Below are 22,348 nucleotides of genomic sequence, written 5' to 3' on the forward strand. Positions count from 1 at the left end.
GGTGATGTAGGGAAAGTCTTTGAAGTACAGTCTCACTACTACCAGTAACAACTTATTTTCAAAGGAAAGAAGATAATTCTTAAGAACTCTAATATCATGCCCAGATCACCCAACAGCTCTTGCACAGGCAGAGCCCTACATCTCTTTCCTGACCAGTCTTCCCAGTCCTTTGAAGTCCACAACATACTCTTAGGAGCAAAGAGCTCATCCCTGTGAAACCTATACCTGTACAAGCACATCCTGCTTCCATCTCCCCTCCATCCAGCCACCCACCAAAACCCCACACCTTAACCTGCTGGACCTTATTTCAGTTCCTTGGATGTTCTTGGCTCCAGTGTGTCCCATTTTACCTCGGCAAAGCTCAGAGCTGGTTCTCAGGGTCCACCTCTCAGCTGCTTGTGGCGAGTGTTGCAGAAGCGCTTTGGGAAGCCTGGAATGAAGCAGGACAGCACTGCCTCTGCCCTTCAAGGGCACATGGTGGAGGGATCCTCACCCACCACTGCTGCACAGTGCAGGTTCCCAGCTGCAGCTGTGACTGCTGGCTGGTGCCAAGAGATCTCCCTCTGTCAGGAATGCTTCATCTGAGATAACACGAACCAGGTTGGACCAGTTGCTTCGTGACTCCACCTATTTAAAGCCAAGCTTCAAACAGGGTGTTATTGTGCTCCATTAGTAATTTTTCAAGCTAAAAAGTGCTTGGAAGTGTGATGTAAACACTGAACAAACAACCTTTTAGGATCAGCAGTGCTGCTCATCTTGGTGTGACGCTGAGCTGGGGTTGGGACTGAGCATGACACTGGAAGGCAGTAGCAGAGCCCCAATATTTTGTGTTCTACTTAACAGTTTTAATAGCAAAACTATCCTCCCTGGAACTGAGCCCTGCCTTAAATAATTTACACTCTTAAGCAAAATTTTCAAATTTTATTTGATGTTTAAGTCTACCATTAAAACAAGACACAAACAGGGTGTTTTGGGATGAACTACCACGTGTGTTCGGAAGGTTCAAACTGTTACCTGAGAAAATGCAGAAAGAAGGGAGAAGTATGGAAAAAGGTAAAAAAATTAAATTGCTCGGTCTGTCACCTCTTCATTGTTCATCTTGTAGATCTCTCATCCACAATTTTGCTACTGGATGAATTACCTGACTTTTCTTCGAAAAGATGGCAGAAATGCTTTTAAACAAGGGAGGATAGTTCCTTGGGCAGATTGTCGCCACATTCAATCACCATGAATCTTCATAATTAGATTTTATTACATTGTTTTTATTTTTTAGTGTTTTGATAATGACGTCATTTGACTCAACATTTCTGATCACACTTTCCTAGAAATCTTTTTTTCCCTCTAAGTTATGTGGGTCTTTTCCAACTCCAGTGATTCTATGTTCCTGTGTAGACACAAATGAGGAACTTGCATCTCCACATTTTAATGTTAAACCCTTTAAGTGTACAAGGTGACACCTCCTAAGCCAAGGGTTCAGAGAAAGAGGAGACTCCCTTTTGGTATAATCCTTTCCACTGACTGATGGCTTATTTCACCTTTAGCACATACAAATATGAACTGGGTTAAAGTGATTCTTACAATGCATTTTCAGGCTTTTCTTTTGTTGTTTAGCTAGTCTTGAAAGGTTAATTTCTTCACATGTAGATTGTAGAGGCAAATAGATGTTTAACTCTGTGCTCTGTATCCCTAGCAGAAACTTAAGAAGAAAGAGTAGATTTACTTCAGGGAGGTTTTTTTCATCTCTTCAGGACTAAGTCCAGAAAATTGTCAAATTGGTCCCATGAAAATAAATTTCAGTTATCCTCTGCTCACATATTCTGCTCACAAAGTCTGTTGTTAGGGTGCAAGTTTTTTGGTTAATCAGCTACCCACAGAATTCAGTAAACAAAAAGGAAGAAATGCTTTAAAAGATGCACACACAAAAAATTTGCATCCAAGCTATCCTAGGTCATCCTGGACAAACCTGGATTCAGTGATAGTTAACAGAACTCACAACTGTGATATATGGTATACTCAGACCCGATGAGCAGTTGCTCACCCCTTGATACAGCATCACATTCGAAGTAGTACCTGCTTCTGATTTAGTTCTATTATATATAATATTGGCCCAAATCCTCACTGTATTCTATCCTTGTAATTTCTTCACGATTCAGAAGGAAAGTTTACTGCAGAAACAGGTCACTCAAACTTTTTAATTAATCTAGCTGATTCAATAAATTATTCTCACCAATTTGAACTCCTAAGATTTTACCTATTCAGAGTATTTTGGTGCATATGCTCTCAGGGGAGCTCAAGAAATGCCAAAAATCTATTACATTATGAAGCCTTTCTGAAACCTGGTATTATAGTTCCAAACCAAACCTCACTCCTTTGCTGCAAAATGGAATGCTGCAGTTCGGGGGTGATTTCAGATCTCTCACAAGATTCAGCAACATTGCCAAGTTAAAATTAAAACAACAATATTTTTAAGGGGTTTTGATTTTTACCCAAGATAAGGACATCATTGTCTCATGCCCTATGTGTAAACATGTACTATGCAATTCTTAAAAATCATTATTCCAGGTGATATTGAGCATCACCTGGCATTTAACTTATCTAGGCTCTTCTCAGAGCACGTGAAGTGATTATTTAGTGACATTCATGATGTCTTTCAGCAGCCAGTGAGACACCACAGCTCTCCTCCAGTGTTTAAGATAAGGTTACTGGGGGAGCAAGGCATCTTCATATTTGTAACAAATTAGTCAGAGGATTTACTCCAGCTGACAGGCATGAAATGGATTTTCTATGCTAATTTACTAATACCAGGAAAGCTCATAGCTCAGCAGCATTGTTAGACGTCAGCACTTCTGCATTGGCTTCTGCAAAACTTTGCACTTTAACAGTATAGAATACTTCAGTTTTACCTGGATCAGTGCAGGAAGTAGCAAGACACAAAATGCCGACTCTCCATCCCTTAGAAGTTGTTGAGAATTTCCCATCCATTAACTTGTCCAAGCTGTCCTGAATTCATGCACACCTCCAACACACCCAGCATCCAATATCAAGCACATTCTAATTATACCACTGTGTGGAGAATCATCTCCTTCCATTAGTCTTGGGGTGCGCAATGCCAGCTTCATTTTGTGCCCCCTCTCACTAGTGTGGAAGAAAATGAACAAGTCGTTTTGTGTTTGCTTTCTCCCTGTTCCTCTTCATTCTGTGGATCACACTCATACATCTTTTCTCCGGGCTGACTTCTGTTTTTCTCTTATATGCCAGAGGAGGTGGGAATATGACTGCTTGTTTCAGGCTAGAGAAGGTGGACATTAGTTTTTTGCTCTCCATTACCAAAATCTGTAGGAAAAATTCCTTCTGTTCTGAATTTTTATCAGTGAACACAGGGTTTTCTGAGGGATGAAGTAGCCAAAGGTGGAGGAAGGTTCTTTCTGCAACTAAAATGCAGCTTTGTGCATTCACATTCAAAAGCTCCCTTGATGAGATACAGTGCATATATTATATTACAATAAAAAAGAGGCCTAATAGGGATGATTCAGGCAAGTTATTCTGCAGGGCTGTTAATGCCTCTTCTTTTTATTCTTCTTTCCTCTTTTTCCTTTAATTGTAATTGCACCCACTTGTCAAGTCTGAACTTGGGCAATAAATGTTCTGGGCAGGGACCTACCTATCTATGTACCTCTGCACATTGCAGGGTGTGCAATTCAGTTTTGGTTTGTGTTTGAATAATTTTATTTATAGATGGTAACAGTAATGTAAAGGTCACCTTTCCCAGTGAGGCCTTCCCTGTGGAATAACAGTTTTGAATAAAAAAGCCTTAAATACCAGCAAGCATTTTTTCAATTCATTCCAGTCTGCTTGGCTGCTGAAATAGATATGAAGGGATTATTATTCTTTATATATGCTGTCCTTTCATTATGATCCAACTTCTAATACTTCTATTGATGCCAATCCCAATGGGATGACTCATAGAATAAAATACTTCTTAGCTAAAGAAAGAGCACCAAATGTTAAGTTCCATTTGCTTTGTGTTTTAATCCATTTAAATGACCAGCTGTTGCATGACTTATTTGTAACTTTCATGGAAGCCCAAGTTTTTCACTTGTACTTCCTGAGTGAGCCTGGAGGTACCAGGAGATTTGATCTGTGATGCTCCTGACTACATTTTGTCCCAGAAAATCAAATGGAGTGAAGAGGTTGTTTGAGTGCACTGGCTCCCATCTGCTCTCCTTGTATCAATACATATTTTCAAGGATGTGAGTGTGTAATTAGCCATCCTTTGTTCACTGCTTCCCTCTTTGTGGTTAACTACTCGGAGAAGGTAGGTGAGGAATGATTAAACTTTACAAGGAATACTGCAGGGAACATTCTCCTGAGCTTTAGCTGACCTTCTAATGTCTAAATCAAGATATCCTGTCTGGCCTGGTCTCTCTGCATATATCTCACATACCTGGGTAGGTCTGAAGCATCCCACTACCATGCTACCAAGTTATTTAATTCAGTGTCACTTTAGACCTCCTAGAAAAGTAGAGATCCATATCCTGTTGATATAAGAGAGCAGAGATAAGCATCTTTCAGCTCTAGTAGTTTAACTTTCATTTGGCAAAATTCAGTAACATCAACTTTGATTGAAAAAAATGAAGAAAAAAGTCTTATTTGTGTAGTGTTTGATAAAATATCCCTCTCCATGAAACAGTTTAGGGAAGAAAAGACTTCTAGAAATGTTAGTGAGTTCAGGATTTAAAGTTTGAAGATGTGTATTCTAATACTTTCATATAATAGTGAAAAAATTGCTAATAATCATCAGGTCAGTAATACATTGTGTTTGTCTCTACAGCAGCTACTGAGTCCAGGCTACATATTTGAAACAGATGGAGTAGGACAGATTGAATTCTACAGAGTTAGACTGACTTCCATCAGGTAAGATCTGAACTTTGTGTCTTAATAAACAAAATGCCTCTATTCCTGTAGTTGTGCCTTAGTTTGTGCCAGACAGAATTCCAAGTGAGTGAGCTGGTCATCATTTCTGTGATAAATCACTTGCCTTCAATGCATATTCTGAGGAACAGCATTGAATTGAAAAGTACAAAGTAGGGACCTATGGAATAGTGATATAAACAGAAAATTTTAAATCTTCTCCAGCAAGGTATTTAAGGCCTATGGACACTATGTGTGTTGAACTAAATTTTAGGATGTAAATTAGTAAACAAAAGTGCAAAAAATGAAAGAAATAAGTAAACTTTTGGACTTTTTCCTGACCAGTTGCAATTTATTTCTTTCTTTCATTAGCCATCCATCATTAAATTATTGGTTTTGTAGTTTTGAAAAATTAGAAGATATTTTACAAAAAGACAATTAAATACCATACAAATAGATTTCATAGATTAATGGGAAAACATGGAACCAAGATTCTAATAATAGCTTCTTTCCACAGCCCTGTAGAAGGCTGTGGCAAATGAATTGTAATTATCAGGATGAATTTTGTTTTACAGGATGATAGTTTGGGGCACATGTTGTGACTGATGGGGATGGTCCTGTGCAGGGCTAAGACCTGATCCCTGTGGGTCCCTTCCAATTCAGCATATTCTGTGATTCTGTGAAAATAATTTTATATACTTCCTTCTGAAAGGTAAGAATAAAGCTGGAGTCATAAGCATTCTGCATATGGTAGTCCATCACCACATTTCCTCTCTATTTCAGTCTTAATCAGGATTTTAATATCCTTATATCTTATTTTTTCAAATTATTGAATGCCTGTAAGAGCAGAAGGCTCTCTGTTTAAAAATAAAGTCACTAGAATTGTATTAATTTATACCAGCCATTAACTGCTATTTAATGAAAACACCTAATAAAAAAACCAGGTGGTTTCATATGAGACTTTTGATGTGATCTGGGGCCTGTGTTTATGGATTTAGTTGTTATTTTGCAGGCTCTGGTCCTGTTCCACCACATTTCCTTTAACTTCAGTCTAGTACAGGAAGTTTATATCAAGGTGCTGTTATGTTTGTGTCACTATTTATAGGTTCTTAACTACTTGTGGTGTGGCAACGTGTGTAATGCTTTCATAAAAGCATGTATTGTTTTGGTGGTATCCTCTCCACTCGCAGCCTGACCACAGGTTTGGGTTTGTCCCTCATTCGTGTCATGTCTGGAGAGCAGGTTTGGATTTGGAGCTGTGCACCAAAGGCACGTGGTGACTTAGAGATTTCCTTCTCAGAGTCCCTGAAAGAAGGTGACAGAAGGAGAGGCAGCACCTGGATGGTTCCCAAAGTCTGGTGGTGCATCCAGCTGGCTCTGCCACTCCCTGTACAAAGGATTCCTTACACAGGGAATGCCCTTTTATCATATTTGCTGATCAGAGCAAGATACAAGGCTGCCTGTAAACAGGAAGGCTTCTTTATTTCGCTTTTGAGTACTGCTGTTTCTTCAGTCAGTTTGGGTTTTAGGAATATTGCCAGAATTTTAAGAATTTGTGGGCCACTATTGGAATTAAATCAGGTTTTAATGAAGCACTGCCTTTGCCCTCTGCTGTTTTTTGACTCTGTCTCAAAACTCTGTTGAGAGAAGCCAGATAATATAGGATAGGGTATGAAGAAAAGCTACTGGTTTATCTTTCTGTAAATGAAGAAGCTACAGGATGGCATTCATTTATTTTGCAGGCCAGTTAAATCAGTACCACATTCAAAACTACTTCAGAAAAATTTAGCATCGCCATTTTGATTTTAAGCCTTTTGGCTTTGAAGTCAAGAAACACAACCTTTTTATTCATTTATTTATTTATTAGTTGTGGAGAAGTCATAAGGAGCAGAGAAAGCTTTTTGAAGGCCTCCCCCAAATGAGAGTTACGAGGCAGGGCTGCAAAGCACGAAGTCATTTTAAGCCTAAGGAATGTGGGAATGGGATGTTGCAATCAGCACAGCTGCAACATCACCAAACCAATTGGACTTAATAAGTTTAACTGGAGGATTTCACAATATGAGTCCAACCCATCCTCTTTTAAGTCAGCTGAAGTGATTGCCAGGATAGAAAGCAGCATTTCAGTGTTGATTTCTGGGTGTATGTAGCTGTTCCAGGATGCATGTTGCTGCACCTGAGATGCATACAAATGTCTGAAAAAGATGCTGGATTTTCAGTGATCTGTTACTGGATGGGCACTAAATGCTAAGTGTGAAGAACTGGAGAGAGAGAAGCTTTAGGGCTGGTTTCTGTTGTGAGCCTCCTGCTTGTGGAAACCAGTCGGGCGGTTTGTGAACACATCACCTGGAGATGATTGCAGCGTGCAGGCCTTGGGTTTCCATGGAGCTGTGCCTGCTTTGGGATTATTCAACACTTAAATCTCATGGAAAGAAATGGCTATTTCACCATCCTTCTAAACTCCATTATATAACAAGTGTGTGGCAGAAGGATAAAATTGTTCTTTGACACCGAAGGGCTTCTAGGTTACTGGTCCTTCTCAGTGTCACACCTGGACTTGTGCCAGGTGCAGTGCCCAGTCAGTCAGTGTGTGCAGAGCAGGTGCCTCCTGCCCAGATATGCTGGAGCACAATACATGCCCTCTGCACTGGGCATATGTACATCCCTGTCCCCTCTGCAGGAGAGAGGATGCTGAGACTCTGCTCTGGACATGCTAACCACAGATTGGTTTGAGCAATGCTGGGCTGTGCAAAGGAGGCAGCACTGATTATTCCTGTCATTTACAATGTTAGTGATACAGTGTATATAAATATTTTAAGAAACCATTATCTGTTTTCTGCTTCTACCAGCTAGACTACAGTTTACGTTTGTTGAGATTAATGTAAAACATCTAATGATCAAAGCTATAAGTGTGAACAGTTACCAGAGGCAAGAGGCAAATGATGCCCTGGCTGCACGCAGGATCAGCCATTGTAACTTAGGAATTTGCCACAGCCTTTGCCAGCCTCACCAGCTCCTCTGCCTCCACTGGGACAAACTGCTTTGTCTTGCTCAGCTGCAGCCTTTCACTGCTGGGTTATGTGCCAGGCACACAGTCTCAGCACCCTCTGCTATTCACAGTCAAACCAGACATGCTGTTCTGTGTGTCCAGGCAAAGGGAAGCCCTGAATGCTCATTTGGGTAAGAACATGCTGTCAGTCACGCATGGGGAGCCAGCAGCTCTCAGAATCCTTAGGGCTACTGGTGATAGGAACAGCAGTGAGAACCTGCAGCAGAAGTAACCGTTGTGCAGACATTCTGCTCTGTTGCCCTCACTGCCAGAGGTCTGACCCTGCACAGCAGAGCCTGGCCCGAGAAGATAAAGCATTTGACCAACAAATCAAAGGCCATCCTCCTTGCTGGCAGCTTCATGGGTTCTGAGAAAACCAACTCTCTTGTTTCTCTGACAAACTCCTTGCTAACCTTGAGAGCACACATCAAAGGGGTTGTTTCTCATGGCCTTCATACAGCTACAGTCTCTTCTTAAAGTAATAGTTCTCTGTTTGCTATAATATAGAAGATTTACCAGGTGGAGGAAGCTTTAATTTAATTTGCAACAGAAATTTAAGGCAATAAGGAAGATAAAGGCCTTTATAGCCTTTCTAGTAGAACACTTTTTATAATAGCTGGAAGTGCATTCACTGCCATGAAATCTTAAATACAGTACAATTGTCACTTCAGGAGTTCTTGATTCTGCCTTTATATTTTCTCTGGTATTCTTCACTTATCTCTGAAGGATTTCATTATTTAAACTTTTTTCTTATCCTGCAGTAATACTTTACAAACACCTGAAATTTGATAACCTAAATTATTATTTCTCATGCACTGTGTACATGTATGCCTTTTAACTTGTTTGCTGCCTTTTGTGTATGTGAGTCTGTATGATACAAGAATGAAATATTTACTGGGCATAATTTTTAATGCACTGAAATTAAATCATTCAAGTGATAGAAGAGAGATTTGTCTCCAGACAACTATAGAATCCATAGACAAAGAATGAATTAGGTATTTGTTTTCAAGATTTACACAATCTTCCTCTCTCTGTTGTGTAAATGCTAATTACAGGGAGCTCTGGGACCCAACCAGAAGCAATTACAGCACTCCCCACCTGCAAGGAGCACTTGCAAGACTATCGATCACAAAAGCCAAAAATGTCATGGCATGTCTGGTATTCCATTATAAGATAAACTTAATTCTTTCATTAATGATCCATTTCCTATACCCTATTCATAAAGAAAAAGTGCAGCAATGAACAGCTTCAGAGCACTGAGCACCAGGAGAGTAGTGGTCTGGGTTACTGAAATGGGAGAGGGAACAAGCACTGAGTTCTACCTGTCTGTGCTATAAACCTTCATATGTTTCACACTGATGCAACATGTACATTTAGAGAATTGGTAAGGAAGGATAATAGGTCTCAAAAAATATTATTCTGTAAAAAGAATCTGGGTATCATTTTATTGGAGGGGTCCCTGAGTAGGTGAGGTGTCCCTCCACCATCAGCCAGGTGTGAATCCCAGCATCCCTCTCTACTCGTAGTTTCAGCTGATTTGCAAAGGCACCCTGGTGCCTAATTACATGTGATGATTCACCAGCTTATCAGCCTTGGTAAGGAATGCTTTCTGGCTGGGGTCTGTGCTCTGACAGTGCTCTCATTACATATGGGGGCACCACCCCTGTTCACATTGCAGTCAGCTGGGATATGAGCTGTGTGGTGCACCCCAGACTGTGCCTCAGTCTTTAAACCTGAAAAAATCCCCCACAAAACCAGCTCTCACTGCAGCCCTGAGCAGTGCCACTAGTTCATTATTGCCTTAAAATAGTATAGTCCCTAAATAATGCATCAATTATTAGCTTGAGTCATTAGTTAATCCCATGAGACTGATATATGCAGGCATTTTATCAGTAAAATTGAGAGTAAATTCCTAGGAACATCACTTTTCCAGTTGTATTTTATGTTGCACAGTAGAACAAGAGATGACTAGAGAACACTCTTGCTTTGGTGTAGGGCAAACTTGGTCTCCTGATTTCTTGTGCTCAGATAAAAGGGTATATGATGATGTTTTGGGGTAGGATAAATTAAGTGTATAAGGTGATAGCACTGGGAGTACATTTTACTTTCACTACCAGTTTGAATTGCTGTTGTTTCTAGGAAGCTTTGCATGAAACAGGAATGCAAAACGCCAGCCTCTGCATGAGAATCCTGTCAAGATACTTGCAGCTGATCTTCCTAAATTAGAGCAAGAGTGGCTAAGTGAGCAATTCTCCCCTCTGGAGTTTGCATTATGGCAGAGCTCCACACCTGAGACATGACAGCACTCCGAGGGTTTCAGAGTCTGTGGCTGCCACTGCCACAGAGTATCATTTTATTAACACTGGCATTTTCAGATCAATTCACTTTGTGCCTAAAGGGAAAATGCTTTAAAATACCTACTTAGAGATAAATTACAAGTACTTTCTTTTATCAGATATTAATTTCAGAATGGTGTCTGGGGGCCTGAAGTATTAAAACACTTAATGAGGGTTTAGAAATTATAGCGAAATATAACAGGCATGTATTAGTCAGAGATAGAAACTCCTGTGAGATGAACTTTATGACTTGGGTCTTGAAATGTGCTTGAAGTTTCCTGTGAAGTTAATAAGTGTGATTACAGTTGTAGAGACACCTGCACAGAGCAAGTGTTTTACTACTCAGGACAGGATCAACAACCACTTGTACATATTTAAATGCAGAAGAAAAACCTCAGCAGTTAATACAGAGGGTCATGAAATTGAGAGCAGTTTTGCATGCACCTTTTAACTCCATTTTATAGAGTTATTTCCATCATCCTTGTTGCCAGTTCCTTGCAGCACAGCAGTATCGAGAGGCTACTGCTAAACAGACAGAAAAGGGAAAGATCCCGATGCTGCTGCAGCCAACAGCTGAACAAAACAGGAGAGCTGGAACAAGCAGAGACTGACAGTGATGGACCAAAGTCTGGGACAGGTGACAGCAGTCATTGCTGCCTTCCCACTGGCTGCCAGGAGTTAATGGTATTCTCTAAGTAAAACCGTGCTGCAGCATCTCTTAGAAGGATTTAAAGGACTCAGAGATGACAACTGCTCTGGTAGTTTTGTCTTTCCTGTTTACTGTTTCATGAAATTTCTTCTCTGACACTTATTCTAGTTTATACCTGTGTTCTCCACCTTTTTGGTAGTGAATCAGGATCTGTTGAAAACCAATTGGTGCTATTCAGGGAAGCCCACATTCTACTGAAGCACCATAAATGAAAGAACATAAAATAGCATCTGTGAGTTTTGGCAAGTGGATAGCAATATTTGCACGCAACCATTTATTCACAATGTCTGCTCCATGCTGTTATTACAGCTTAGGATATAAGTATGTATCAGTATATTTGAGATCTTGAAGTGCCATATACAAGTGTACCTATACAGGTGCCATATACTGGTATCTTCTGTCAGGTATAAAGTTACAATTTATGTTACTTGAATCCTTGAACAGTGTATGAAGTTCTATTTATGTGCATTCAGCTCAACAGGAATAAGCCAGACAGAGTACTATGATGTTCAAATCTGTCTGATTTCCTATATCTTATTTGCTTGAATATTTTCTGAGAAGCACTAGCATGAACCATTTAGTTTAAATAAAAGATGTCGTCAGAGACAACTGTGTTAAAAATATTTTAAATTAATTTAAATTTGTTAATTTTTTTTAAGTAATCTAGTGGTTGAGGTAGTTTCTCTGGAAACTTGGGAAGGATTGTTCTCACTGCAGTCTATTATTCTTTATGAATTCATTTATGCTATTTTGTTTTATATAATAATACAATGATTAAATGAGTGTTTATTTTCACTGGTCTTGGCATAATTAGAGCCAGGAGCAAGAGTTATAAGTTACATCTCTGAGTGTTACAAAGCATGATGGATAATAGCTGGTCAAAATATTCCTTAATGAAATTCAATAGGTTTGGGGTTTTCATTGATATTTTTTTAAAGTCTTATTACCTAAGGGAAGTGAATTAACATTATCTCTATTTAATTTCACAACCTTGTTATGCTCTTTGCGCTACTCCAGTCACTGCTGAGCCAACAACACCAGCCTTGATTTGTTTGTTCACCTCTCCCACAGTGGACATGCTCCTACTAAGCCACTCCTAGTCCTAGAACTTGATCCCAGTGTCTGCTCTCACCTCCTCTCCCCTTCCCACACATCACCTGCTGAACATTCCTCTGCCTGGGTTTATGTGTGAGTGTCAAACGATGCTCTCAGTCTTCCCAGGGCAACTGCAGCCTCACTGCAGAAGCATCGTTTGCCCTGCCCTCAGCAGGCACTTGAGCTTCCAGCTGTGCCTGAAATGTGACTTTTAGCTCCTCTGTGATGCTGTGTAATAATCTGTCTGTGGCATGAGGCACCAGTTCATTTCCAGGTGCCATAAATAAAAGCAGTGCTTGCACTGAGTTCTGGTGGAGCATTCCTGGCTGTGCTGAGTGACATCCAGGGACCTGCTGCAAAGTGGCTGAGACCCAAAGGGAAACACTGCAAGGGAGTGTTGGAACTGAATCACCATCAGAGAGGTAAATTTGAGCCATTTTGGTCATCATATAAATTTTCAAAATCTAGCATGTTCACCTAATTTGATGGTGATGCTTTCTAGGAGACAATTTATAAAAGTCTGTTAGCATGAACATCTGAAACATGCCTAGAAAACTGGTGCTGAGGATACAGGTAGGTAAGAAAACAAACAGGAAAGAAAGATCCCTAAAATAAGTGATCTAAATAAGAAAACTCAGACTAAAATCATTTTTCTGAAGGAGCAAAAAAAAAGGATTCATGGTTTGAAAAAGGAAAATAGAATCCATTGCCATTTCAGTCTCCTTTTTTTAAATTTATCTTATAAGTATTAAGAAAGCATTAAGTTGCATCTTATGTGTTTGGTTATAGAGGTACAGTCTTGAATATGAGACAAGGTTAAGTTGTATTTCTGCTTTGGAAGAAAAATCTCCTCACTTCTTGGTATTTACTACCACATTCAGCTTAGTAACTTCTCCTCTGCAAAGTGTGCCTTGTTAAAGGAAGAAGCAGATATTTTCAGTGAGCATCACAACTATTGCTGTCAATCCTACACCACTTTCTCATGAGGCGCAAGTTCACACTACCACCTAGTGCAATTCATGTTTCAGTGCAACAGTTATTCTGTATCATGTCTTTCCTATTTATTAATTCCTCTGAATAATTAATCACGCTGATGTACTTGTTGATTATAGTATTATCTCTGTATTAATGGAAGAAACAAAAACAGAACATGATTGTTCTTCTAAGTCCCCTGTAAATAGTCCCCTGACCTCCATGCTTTATCTGCCTTTTTTCTCCCATATAGAGAGTAATTTCACGAGAGCAATCATTACATAAAACACCCCTGCACTTCTGCTGCCTTATGCAGCTGTGGGTTTATATGAATGAGCAGTGGCTGTTTTGCAGGAGCAGCTTGTTAATATTTGAAGTGGGATGTGGAAAGGGGGAGAAAATAGTCTTGATCTCATGTGCTGTGGTATGGAAAACCACAGTAAACCTAAAAGTTCTTAAGAATTAGCACTCTGGTCTTAACAAAGAACAGTATGGATTAAAGAGCTAATGTTACTGATTCCTTGTGTGTAGCCATTACTTTGGTGCCACTCTACTTCTTTCAAGAAACAGTCCATTTTTTTCCAAAGGCATGTCCAATAAGCATCCTCAAATGATATAGGGATTATTTAAATACAAATTCTTAAACACAAAATGTAATATTGGTCCTTGGTTTAACTATGCAATGACACATAAAATAACAGTAAAATAAAAATAATACATGAACTCATTGTCCACTTACAAAGGTCCAGGTTTTGGGGTTTTTTTCTTTTTTTTTTAATATTTGAATCTTCATTTTGTCTCTATTAGTGAAATATTTCAGAGTCACAAGTGAATATCATCTTTTTTTTCAAAAAGAATTTAGCCAAGTTAATATTTTCTATTATTGTGTTTATTCCCCAACCTTATTTTAATACTCTGTCAATAGGGAAATATATATATAGAGAGAGACAAGTTATTGTGCAGAAGAATTTTCTCTAATATTAGCTGTACTTGTTCTTGCTCAAAAATAAAGAGTATATATTTATTTCATACAAAGAAATAATACAAATATATCATAGCAGTTCTGGTTATGGACTAGCTAAACTCTGAGTGAACTTAATACATTTTAGTTCAATAAGCGAGTGTTTTTTCCAAGCCTCTTCCTTTTCTGTATCCCTTTCACTAGAATAAGTCAGATCTAAAGAGACCAGAGGGGTTAATCTCCCTATAAACACATAAATAACTGAGAAGTTTCTCTAATTTGGAATTCCAATGTGACTTGGGCAAAGGGATCTTACCCACATATAAAATTAAGTGTTTAAAGCTTAAACTTAGCCAAATTTGTGGTCGATGGATAATTCCTTGGACTTTAGTGAGTCTGGAAAGTGTTCAAATATGAGCAGAATGCAAATCAGTTTGCTTAGTAATTATAAATGGTAGTAGTAGAAGTATGTCACTATTGGCTCTGTGTATCCTTTCTGACAAAGGAAATACTTCCCAGAGAATCGTCAGTGATGGTGTTACAGTTTGCCCATCATAACAGCACTTTTGATAATGAGGTATCCCTGGTTTTGCTTTCTCTGCTGTGCTTTCATAGCAAGCTGATGTGTCTTTGGATTTACCTTCACAGCTTTAAGGGACTGAAAGGTTATGATTGATGGTCCCAGAGCTCCTGGTTAAGTTCTTTGAGATCTTGGGCCATGCTCTCATATACACAATTCAAGTGGACTCCTCAGATAGACTAATATTACAGACATGCAGAAAGGGCAAAGAGCTTCAATACATTGGGTCTGTTTTGTGTTTGGAACAAAGTGTGCTAACGCAGGAATTCCACTGAATTCATTAGCATGTAAGGAAGAATTTGGGCATCTGCTTGGGATAACTTTTTCAAATGATCAAGTTGGGATAATTCACACCTGAAAATCCATAAAGAAAACACATTTGGCTGAGGCACTTCAAATACACTAAACAGCTTTTGAGATGAATTTTGGAATGCTGAGGAAATTGGAGAAACATGAAAGCTGTGAATAACAGGAGTATTTTAAAAACACTTGTAGTTAAAGGGGCTGTTACCTGATATGATCCAGGTGTAAGAGTGGGAAAAGGATTTCAGTGATAAGTAATTAAATCATAGGAATACAATTAATTTATGGAAAATAGGGAAAATAGGCTGGATTTAACGCTTTGAGAGATTACAGATATAATCACATGCTTTAACTTTTAGAAGGCAACCAGCATGCACAATATGCTACTGTTCATTTAAAATAGCTGACACTGTAACACACACAGTCTGAAACTGAGGGGTTAGAAAAATAATGTCAGTGAGAAACAATCATCCAGTGAGACTTTTTGAAATTGTGTCTTCCAAAGCGCTCAAAGGAAAGTGATGCCAGTTTTACACATAACCTGGATTTACATATAAAACCACCATGGATAAAATATGCAGATGACACAGAGGTTGACAGCATGACAGATAACAATGCTGAAGTCACACAGAGTAACACTGAGAGTTCGGTAAACAGAAAGAACACGAGAAGTTGGGCCTGCTTTAATATATTCACATGCAGAGTTGTATGTACGAGAAAAACCCAGAAAATCAAATTTATAAGTATGGAGGGGAGGACAGTATCCTTGAAAACAGCAACTTTGAAAAGTGCTTATAAATCATCTTGAACAACTGAGTCAACACATACTTCTAATGTGATGTGTGAAGTAAACAGGATTAACAAGAATTTTTAAATCTATTCAAGGAAGGCAGTGTGTAGGAGTTGGAAGGGAATTTTTTGTTTATATAAGCACTGATGAAGCCAGTACTAGAATATTGCTTACAAATCAGGTGTCAAGTGTTTCTAACGGTGGAAGAAATGGAGAAAGGTGTAAGAAGAAAGCTACGAAGATTATCTGCATGCTGAATAAAAAAATCCTTACTGTGAAGGACAGAATGAATACAATTTGTTAAGCTTATCAAAAAAAAGAGTTTGAAAGGTAACTTGATTGTAGCACAGAAGTTCTAACAGACAGAGAATATACTCTGTAATAAAAGGCTTTTTAATCTCAGAGAAGAGAACATAAGGAAAAACATGGACTGGAAGCTACAGCCAACACAAACTATAAATTAGACAAGGATCAGCAAGTCAATTAGTCAGCAGAATAGACCTGATGCATCTCCATACTTGAATCTTCAGACTGAAGTTGCATTTCCTTCCCAAGGCTGGGGGGTTGACTGGCTAAATTATTGGTCTCAGACTCAGAGAATGATGTCTCCTCCTTGTATGCAGTATAGTTTAGTATAGTCCCACACTGCATGATATTTATTCTATTTTTACACAGAAACAGTATGGTCTTAGAAAATAATCAACACAAATAATTAAATGGTAATGTATCCAAGATAATTATGTATCAAATATGTAGCTGTAGCAAAAACTGCTTTCTGAGAATAAAACAAAAATTGTCACAAGAGGGAACTTTTTTTATTTAACACGAAACCCCCACTAGATGGCACTGAAACATCCCTTTACAAATCCTCTCACTTTGACTGAAAGTCTTATTATCCAAATTTTTTAATCAAGGCTAAAGTTATTTATGAACCAGAATATGAAGAATCCAAGGCACGTAAAATTCTGATGTTCCATAGGATGAGTTTTCTTTCTGTTTATTGTATACAATATACTATTCGATGTTTAGTTTATTATTATCTTCATATTCTTTATGCACTTAAATGTTTGAAGACTTGTTTAAGGGAATTTAATCAGTACCAAATTATATCAAATGCTTATTAGAATATGGAATGGAGCACCATTCCAATCCATAGTTTGATTGCATGCTAGGCCTTGTTCTCCTCCTGATAGAGGAAATTACAGCAATTCTCTATTTTAAAGTGAAATAAAGGCTATGGGCTCCTTTCTCAATATGACATGGGATCAGAACTGCTTGGAAGTTTATTAATATACAGTACCAGGAGTTATTGTTTCAGTTAAACCCAAGAAATATGCTGTGTATTTATAAAGACTCTTTTCTGGGATTTACAGGTAAAATTGATCACTTTAAAGCTGCCTCTTCCAGACAAGTAGATGTTTAAATACTCAAGGCATGAAGTGGGAAGAAAGGAATCAGTTCCCATTTCACATTTTCATAAAAACTTTTAAGATCCTAAGCTATTCAGGCTGCCCAATCTGTGGCAATGACGATAAGAGTGATGGAACTGATAAAATCAGGGCATTACTGCACAGGTCTGGTTGAAGAAATATAGAAGGTATATAGTGTAGTGTAACACATCCAGTGTTTTAAAATTGAAAGAATTATGCTTTCTGATACAATTTTATTAAAAAGTAATTGAAATACAAATGTTTTGCAGATGACAATCTCATGCTGAAAATGCGTTCAAACCCTACCCACAGCAGGATGACTGGAGGTGACTGTGAAAGTCTGGATGTGCTTTGAGTTTGGCCCTTCAGAGAACCAGAGCTGACACATCCCCTCTTCAGAACTCAAAGTCTGTAAGTGTTTTTGACAGCTTGGGCTTTAGGAGGTTTACTAGTGAGCCAGGTGAAAACTGTGCTGCCGAAGAAGGTACTGCTAAATATGATTGGTTTTCAGCCCAGAATATGGATGATTTGCTACACAAAGGGCTACTCACAGCAGCCTGATGTAGCATATAAACAGTGCATCTAGAAACTTGATAAATTCAGCCACAAAAATTCACTAACTAAACAACCAAATAATTTAAAAAGTCACTTGAATAAGGGGCTGAAAAATCCTCAGCAGAAAAATAAGAATGATGGGAGTTTGGAAGGTTGGGCTATCACTGCAATATGTAAGCACTACACATCAGCTGCAATCAATAAAGGAAGCAGAGCTACTACTTGCTTAAGTACTCTATTGACAAACAAGACATAGGTCATTAGCCATTGAATCTGATCCTTTACCCAGTTACCATATTGTAGCATCACTTTTAATTTCAGAGCAGAGAACTGGAACTATTTTGCTAGTCCTCTTTACCCAACATCAGTTTATTGCATTGTCATCCTTGGAGATGGGTGTGTTGCTTGGCTGCTAAACCTGTTACCTTTTTCATGGAGATCACCTGGAGGCTTTTTCACTTACAAAAAGCTTCAGGGCAGGCCCCTATCTCTTACTTGAGCTCACTCAGTGGGAAAATCCTTTCTTGTGTTACAAACCACTATCAAACTGAAGATGACTGTGGTGAGGCCGTTGGCTCACTCCACAGCTGAGTATGGAGTTAGGATGAGTTTAAACCTGGACCATCATGACAGTATAGAGAGATACTCATTGTTTCATCCAAATTCACTCAGATTGGATGCTCTGGGATCACAGCAGATAGCACCCAAATAGACACACACACACACAGATGCACACAGTGAGCTCTTCAAAACTCTGTTGTATTTAACTGCCATTCCATGGTAAGATACAGGACTCTACTTTCGATTGAAGCTGCAGCACAAATGTAGTGAACAGCAAATCCAAAAGCAGTGCTCTTTTTTCTGTCAAAGGACAAGGGGAATCTGCTACAAATAAGCAGTGGTGCTGCTCAGGCACCCTGAACCAGGCAGAAAGTGCTGGAACATGCCTTCTCTTTCTGGACTTCCCTTGCTATCATTCTTGTAGGATCTGTGCCCTCAAGTTCCCCACTGCACCTTTGTGGCAGGGGTTGGCCTTGCAGGTTATTTTTTTATCCATTTTGATCTATGCATGTAATTCAGTTATAGGTTTTAAAAAGAAATCCTCCTTTCCCTTGGTGTCCAATTTTTTTAGATTAGTCAACAACCAAAATGACAAGCTCTGCACAGGCAACCAGCCCTGTACGTGGGGACTGTCAGTCCCCCTTGTGTCTGGGGACTCCATAAGTCAGGTCAGCTGAGCAAGGGTATGTCACCTCAATCCATATTATTTGTCCTGTGTCACACATATGAATTTCTTCTCACTAACAGTCTGTTATTCAGTTACAGATACTTGGGGGTTTTGTGAATTCTTATTCTTTTCTCTTGCTGTTATTCATTTTATGGCATTAATTTGGGACTATCAGCAACTCAATCATATTTATGTCAACCAATCAGAGCTAATTCATGTGGGTATTGTTGCATTAGCTGACTGTAATTTCATTCTGTGGTCAGGTATTGTAGTGGTTTTCTTGTTAGCCTTTGAACCAGGTGTTAATAATGAATAAAATAACACAAAAATGTGGTAGTTTAAATAATTTTTATAAGAAAAAAAATAATTGCATTGTAATTCCTTTTGCTTGCATGGGGTTTTTATCTTTGTTGTAGCTGTTCCTTGCTTCAGGAATAGTGACATTAGGTTTTGGGAGGACTTCTTACCCAGTTGAGCCATGTGGTTTGTGTTCTGTGTCCTGGTTTGTTGGGTATCCAGGTTCTTGGGTCCTCTGCTCCTCAGCATGGCCTCTGACCATGACTTGGCACTGTGTATCTCCCAGATTCTTTGGCTCCACACCTCCACTTGTCCTTGCTCTACTTTCAAACTCATTAAGGCTCATAACTTATCATGATCTTGTAGATTCAGGGTTCAACTTCCCTTTAGGGCCTCTGTACTCAGTCCTTACTCCCTCTGGCTGACAAACCCTTTCTGAAAGTCCAATGATTTTTTCCCAAGCTCCCTCAGGCCTGGCTTAATTATTCTGCTGTTCTCTTATTTTTTCAAATGGATCTTGGATTTTATTTTGCAGTAACCTGTTTGCATGAGGCTGCCATGGGGCAGTGCCCTTCACAAGGCATGGCTGGGGGCCGTAATTTGGCTGCCCCCAAGCAGGTATGTGGCTGCCCAGCTGTGCCAGGTATGTGGGCACAGCAGTGCAGAGACCCTGTGGTGTCATGGGTAAGCCTGAGGAAAAGCTGCACTTCAACAAGTGTCTTGTGAAGGAGATAGGACTTGATGCTTGTCAAATCTCTTAATAGATAAATTTGGTAATTTAAAGAATTTCTCTGTTTCTCTTCACATGGAAGGAACTTTTATCTGTAGATCCAAAAAAGCAACTGTTCCCAGGTCCAGCACAGAGGCATGGCTAGTTTTCCTGGCACCCTTTTTCTTTCCTGGGCTATCTTCCTCTTTCTCACTAGCTGTTTCAAGTGTTTCTGCAGCTTTAATTAATCTTTTTTTGCTCATTAAAAGGTGCAAATACATTATCTGAGGTTCTGTTAGACTCTCATATGCAAGGTATGTAATAAGCAACCTATCCTTAAACATATAATCTTATTATGTCATTTATGAGACAATTCATTCAGTCTTCTGAAACAGGAGTGCTGTATTTGTCCAAAATTAGATTATTCATAAGACAGTGGTGACAAATGTATTTTTATACTTGGAGAAATTAGTATGTTTTACGTTCACTCTGCAACAGCTGGTTTAGTCTGGCATTATACTTTTTTTGCAGAGCTGTTGAGGGATTTCTTTAGCCCAATAGGATTTGTATTGATTTCTGTTTCACTTTTTTTAGTGATCTTTATTCTTGGTGTTTTTTTTCCTTATATTGATTCTGAAAGCTCCAGCCATTTGGGTTATTACAAATTTTGCTATATTTATGCTGTAATTCTACTACAATAATCAAGAATTCAGACTTTCACATATACACAGGCACCATAAACCCCCCCACACATACACAAGAGAACTTGCTGGAATCCGACATATCTCTGAAAAAAGCTTTCAGTACCTTTTTTCCACAGATGCTTTTTGAGATGACTTAGGGAAATTAAAGGTATTAATTGATAGTTATTGGATGTTATTGTTCATTCCCCTTACCTCAAATACATATTTGGATTGTTGGTATAAGACAATGAGCTTTATGTCACATCTGAGTATTTCATCTATATGGAACAAAGAGCTGTGTAAAAATGAGACTATTGCAAAAGAAATGCAAGAATTCTTTTAAATAAAAGCAACTGTAAGTAGATACACTCAAGGTTTAAAAATCAGCATTTCCTGGTTGGTTAACACACTTACCATAAGCAAGTTCTCTTAAGCGAATAAAATTATCAGGCTGAACTCAGTTATTTCAGAGAATTCAAAGTGTGTATATTTCCTCAATTAAACCCAGAAATAGCTCTCTCTAGATGTTCTGATATGCAATGGTATTATTTTGCAATATGCCCTGGATTTGATCAAAATCCATAAACAGTAGTTGCCTAACTTTAAAAATCAAATGGTCCCATAGAAGTCAGAGGGAAGAAGTTGTTTAACATCAAGCAATCCTAAGAGGATCTCTCTTAGGGAAGAGCCAAAAAAAAAAGTCTTATAAGGATGTCAGCTCCAACAGCATTGGTTATTAAGAATGATAATTCCAACCTCTTGGAACTATGCTAGCTAACCCAGTGGATCAGAAGTCTCTTTGATAGCAGTGCTGCAGATCAAACCTTGCCAGACTTCAAACTGCAGCTGTGTCCCAAGAGGAAAAAACTTTCTTCATCACAGGCAGAATTTGGTCAGCTTCCAAAAGTGATTTTTATTCCTCCCTTCTTAATAAAACTTCTTTTGCAGCTTTATGTCACCCTCTGTACCTTTGAAAGCTCTGGGTGTAGAAAAATTAGTGAAGAGCAACTGCCTGTCCCACCCTCAGATGGGAAGAATATTGAAACCTTTTTGCACACACTGTGGGGTGTGTGAGATGATGCCCAGACAGTGAACTGAGGCTGAGCAGAGTGAATGTGTTCACATGATCTTATTGTAAAGGACCTGAATGATAAAGTTCCTCCTGTGGGTTGGGAACTGCTGTAGCAGTTATACAACCTACATGCTTGAATGAACAGGGATCCTGATTCAATGCAAATTCCTCACCAGTCTCCAGAAATGTGGACTTTTCATTTAGCATAAGGTTTTCTCTTTGCTCTCAAGTTCTGAAGTTACAGCACAGTATTTTGTGAGTTGTGGGAGAGGAAGAAAAGAAGATATTTTGTGTAATCAGAAGGCATGTCTAAGAAATGGACTGGCTCAACACCAGTGGAGGCATCTACAGCTCAGTAGTTTGGAAACAATTCTGGACTGTCAAGGCAACAATACAGGAATTGAGCTCTATGTGTAGTAGTGGAGCACGTACAGTGATCCATGGGCCACAAAGAGGAAGCTAAAGATGGAAACCTGATGAACTTGAGGATAAAACATAACCCCACCACCACTTTTAAATGAATACAATTTTATTTTAATGAAAATTAAAGGCAGATACAAACTGTGAATTAATCAAACAAACCAAAAATAGAAGCAAATCTGAGACTCTGAGTAAAATACTTTAAAAATAGTCAGACTTGCTCCTATGACACTCCATATCATGTGACACAT

General features: G+C 38.8%; 1 long non-coding RNA gene across 1 annotated transcript; it reads left to right on the forward strand.

The window, feature by feature from the left end:
* Window positions 1-4,830: 4,830 nt before the first annotated feature.
* Window positions 4,831-17,529, forward strand: LOC139675653 (uncharacterized). Its single transcript, XR_011698513.1, has 3 exons — window positions 4,831-4,914; window positions 5,487-5,623; window positions 17,403-17,529. It is a non-coding gene; the product is annotated as an uncharacterized lncRNA (long non-coding RNA).
* The last annotated feature ends 4,819 nt before the right edge of the window (window positions 17,530-22,348 follow it).

Source organism: Pithys albifrons, chromosome 9 (assembly GCF_047495875.1).
Source record: "Pithys albifrons albifrons isolate INPA30051 chromosome 9, PitAlb_v1, whole genome shotgun sequence".
Lineage (NCBI taxonomy): Eukaryota > Metazoa > Chordata > Aves > Passeriformes > Thamnophilidae > Pithys > Pithys albifrons.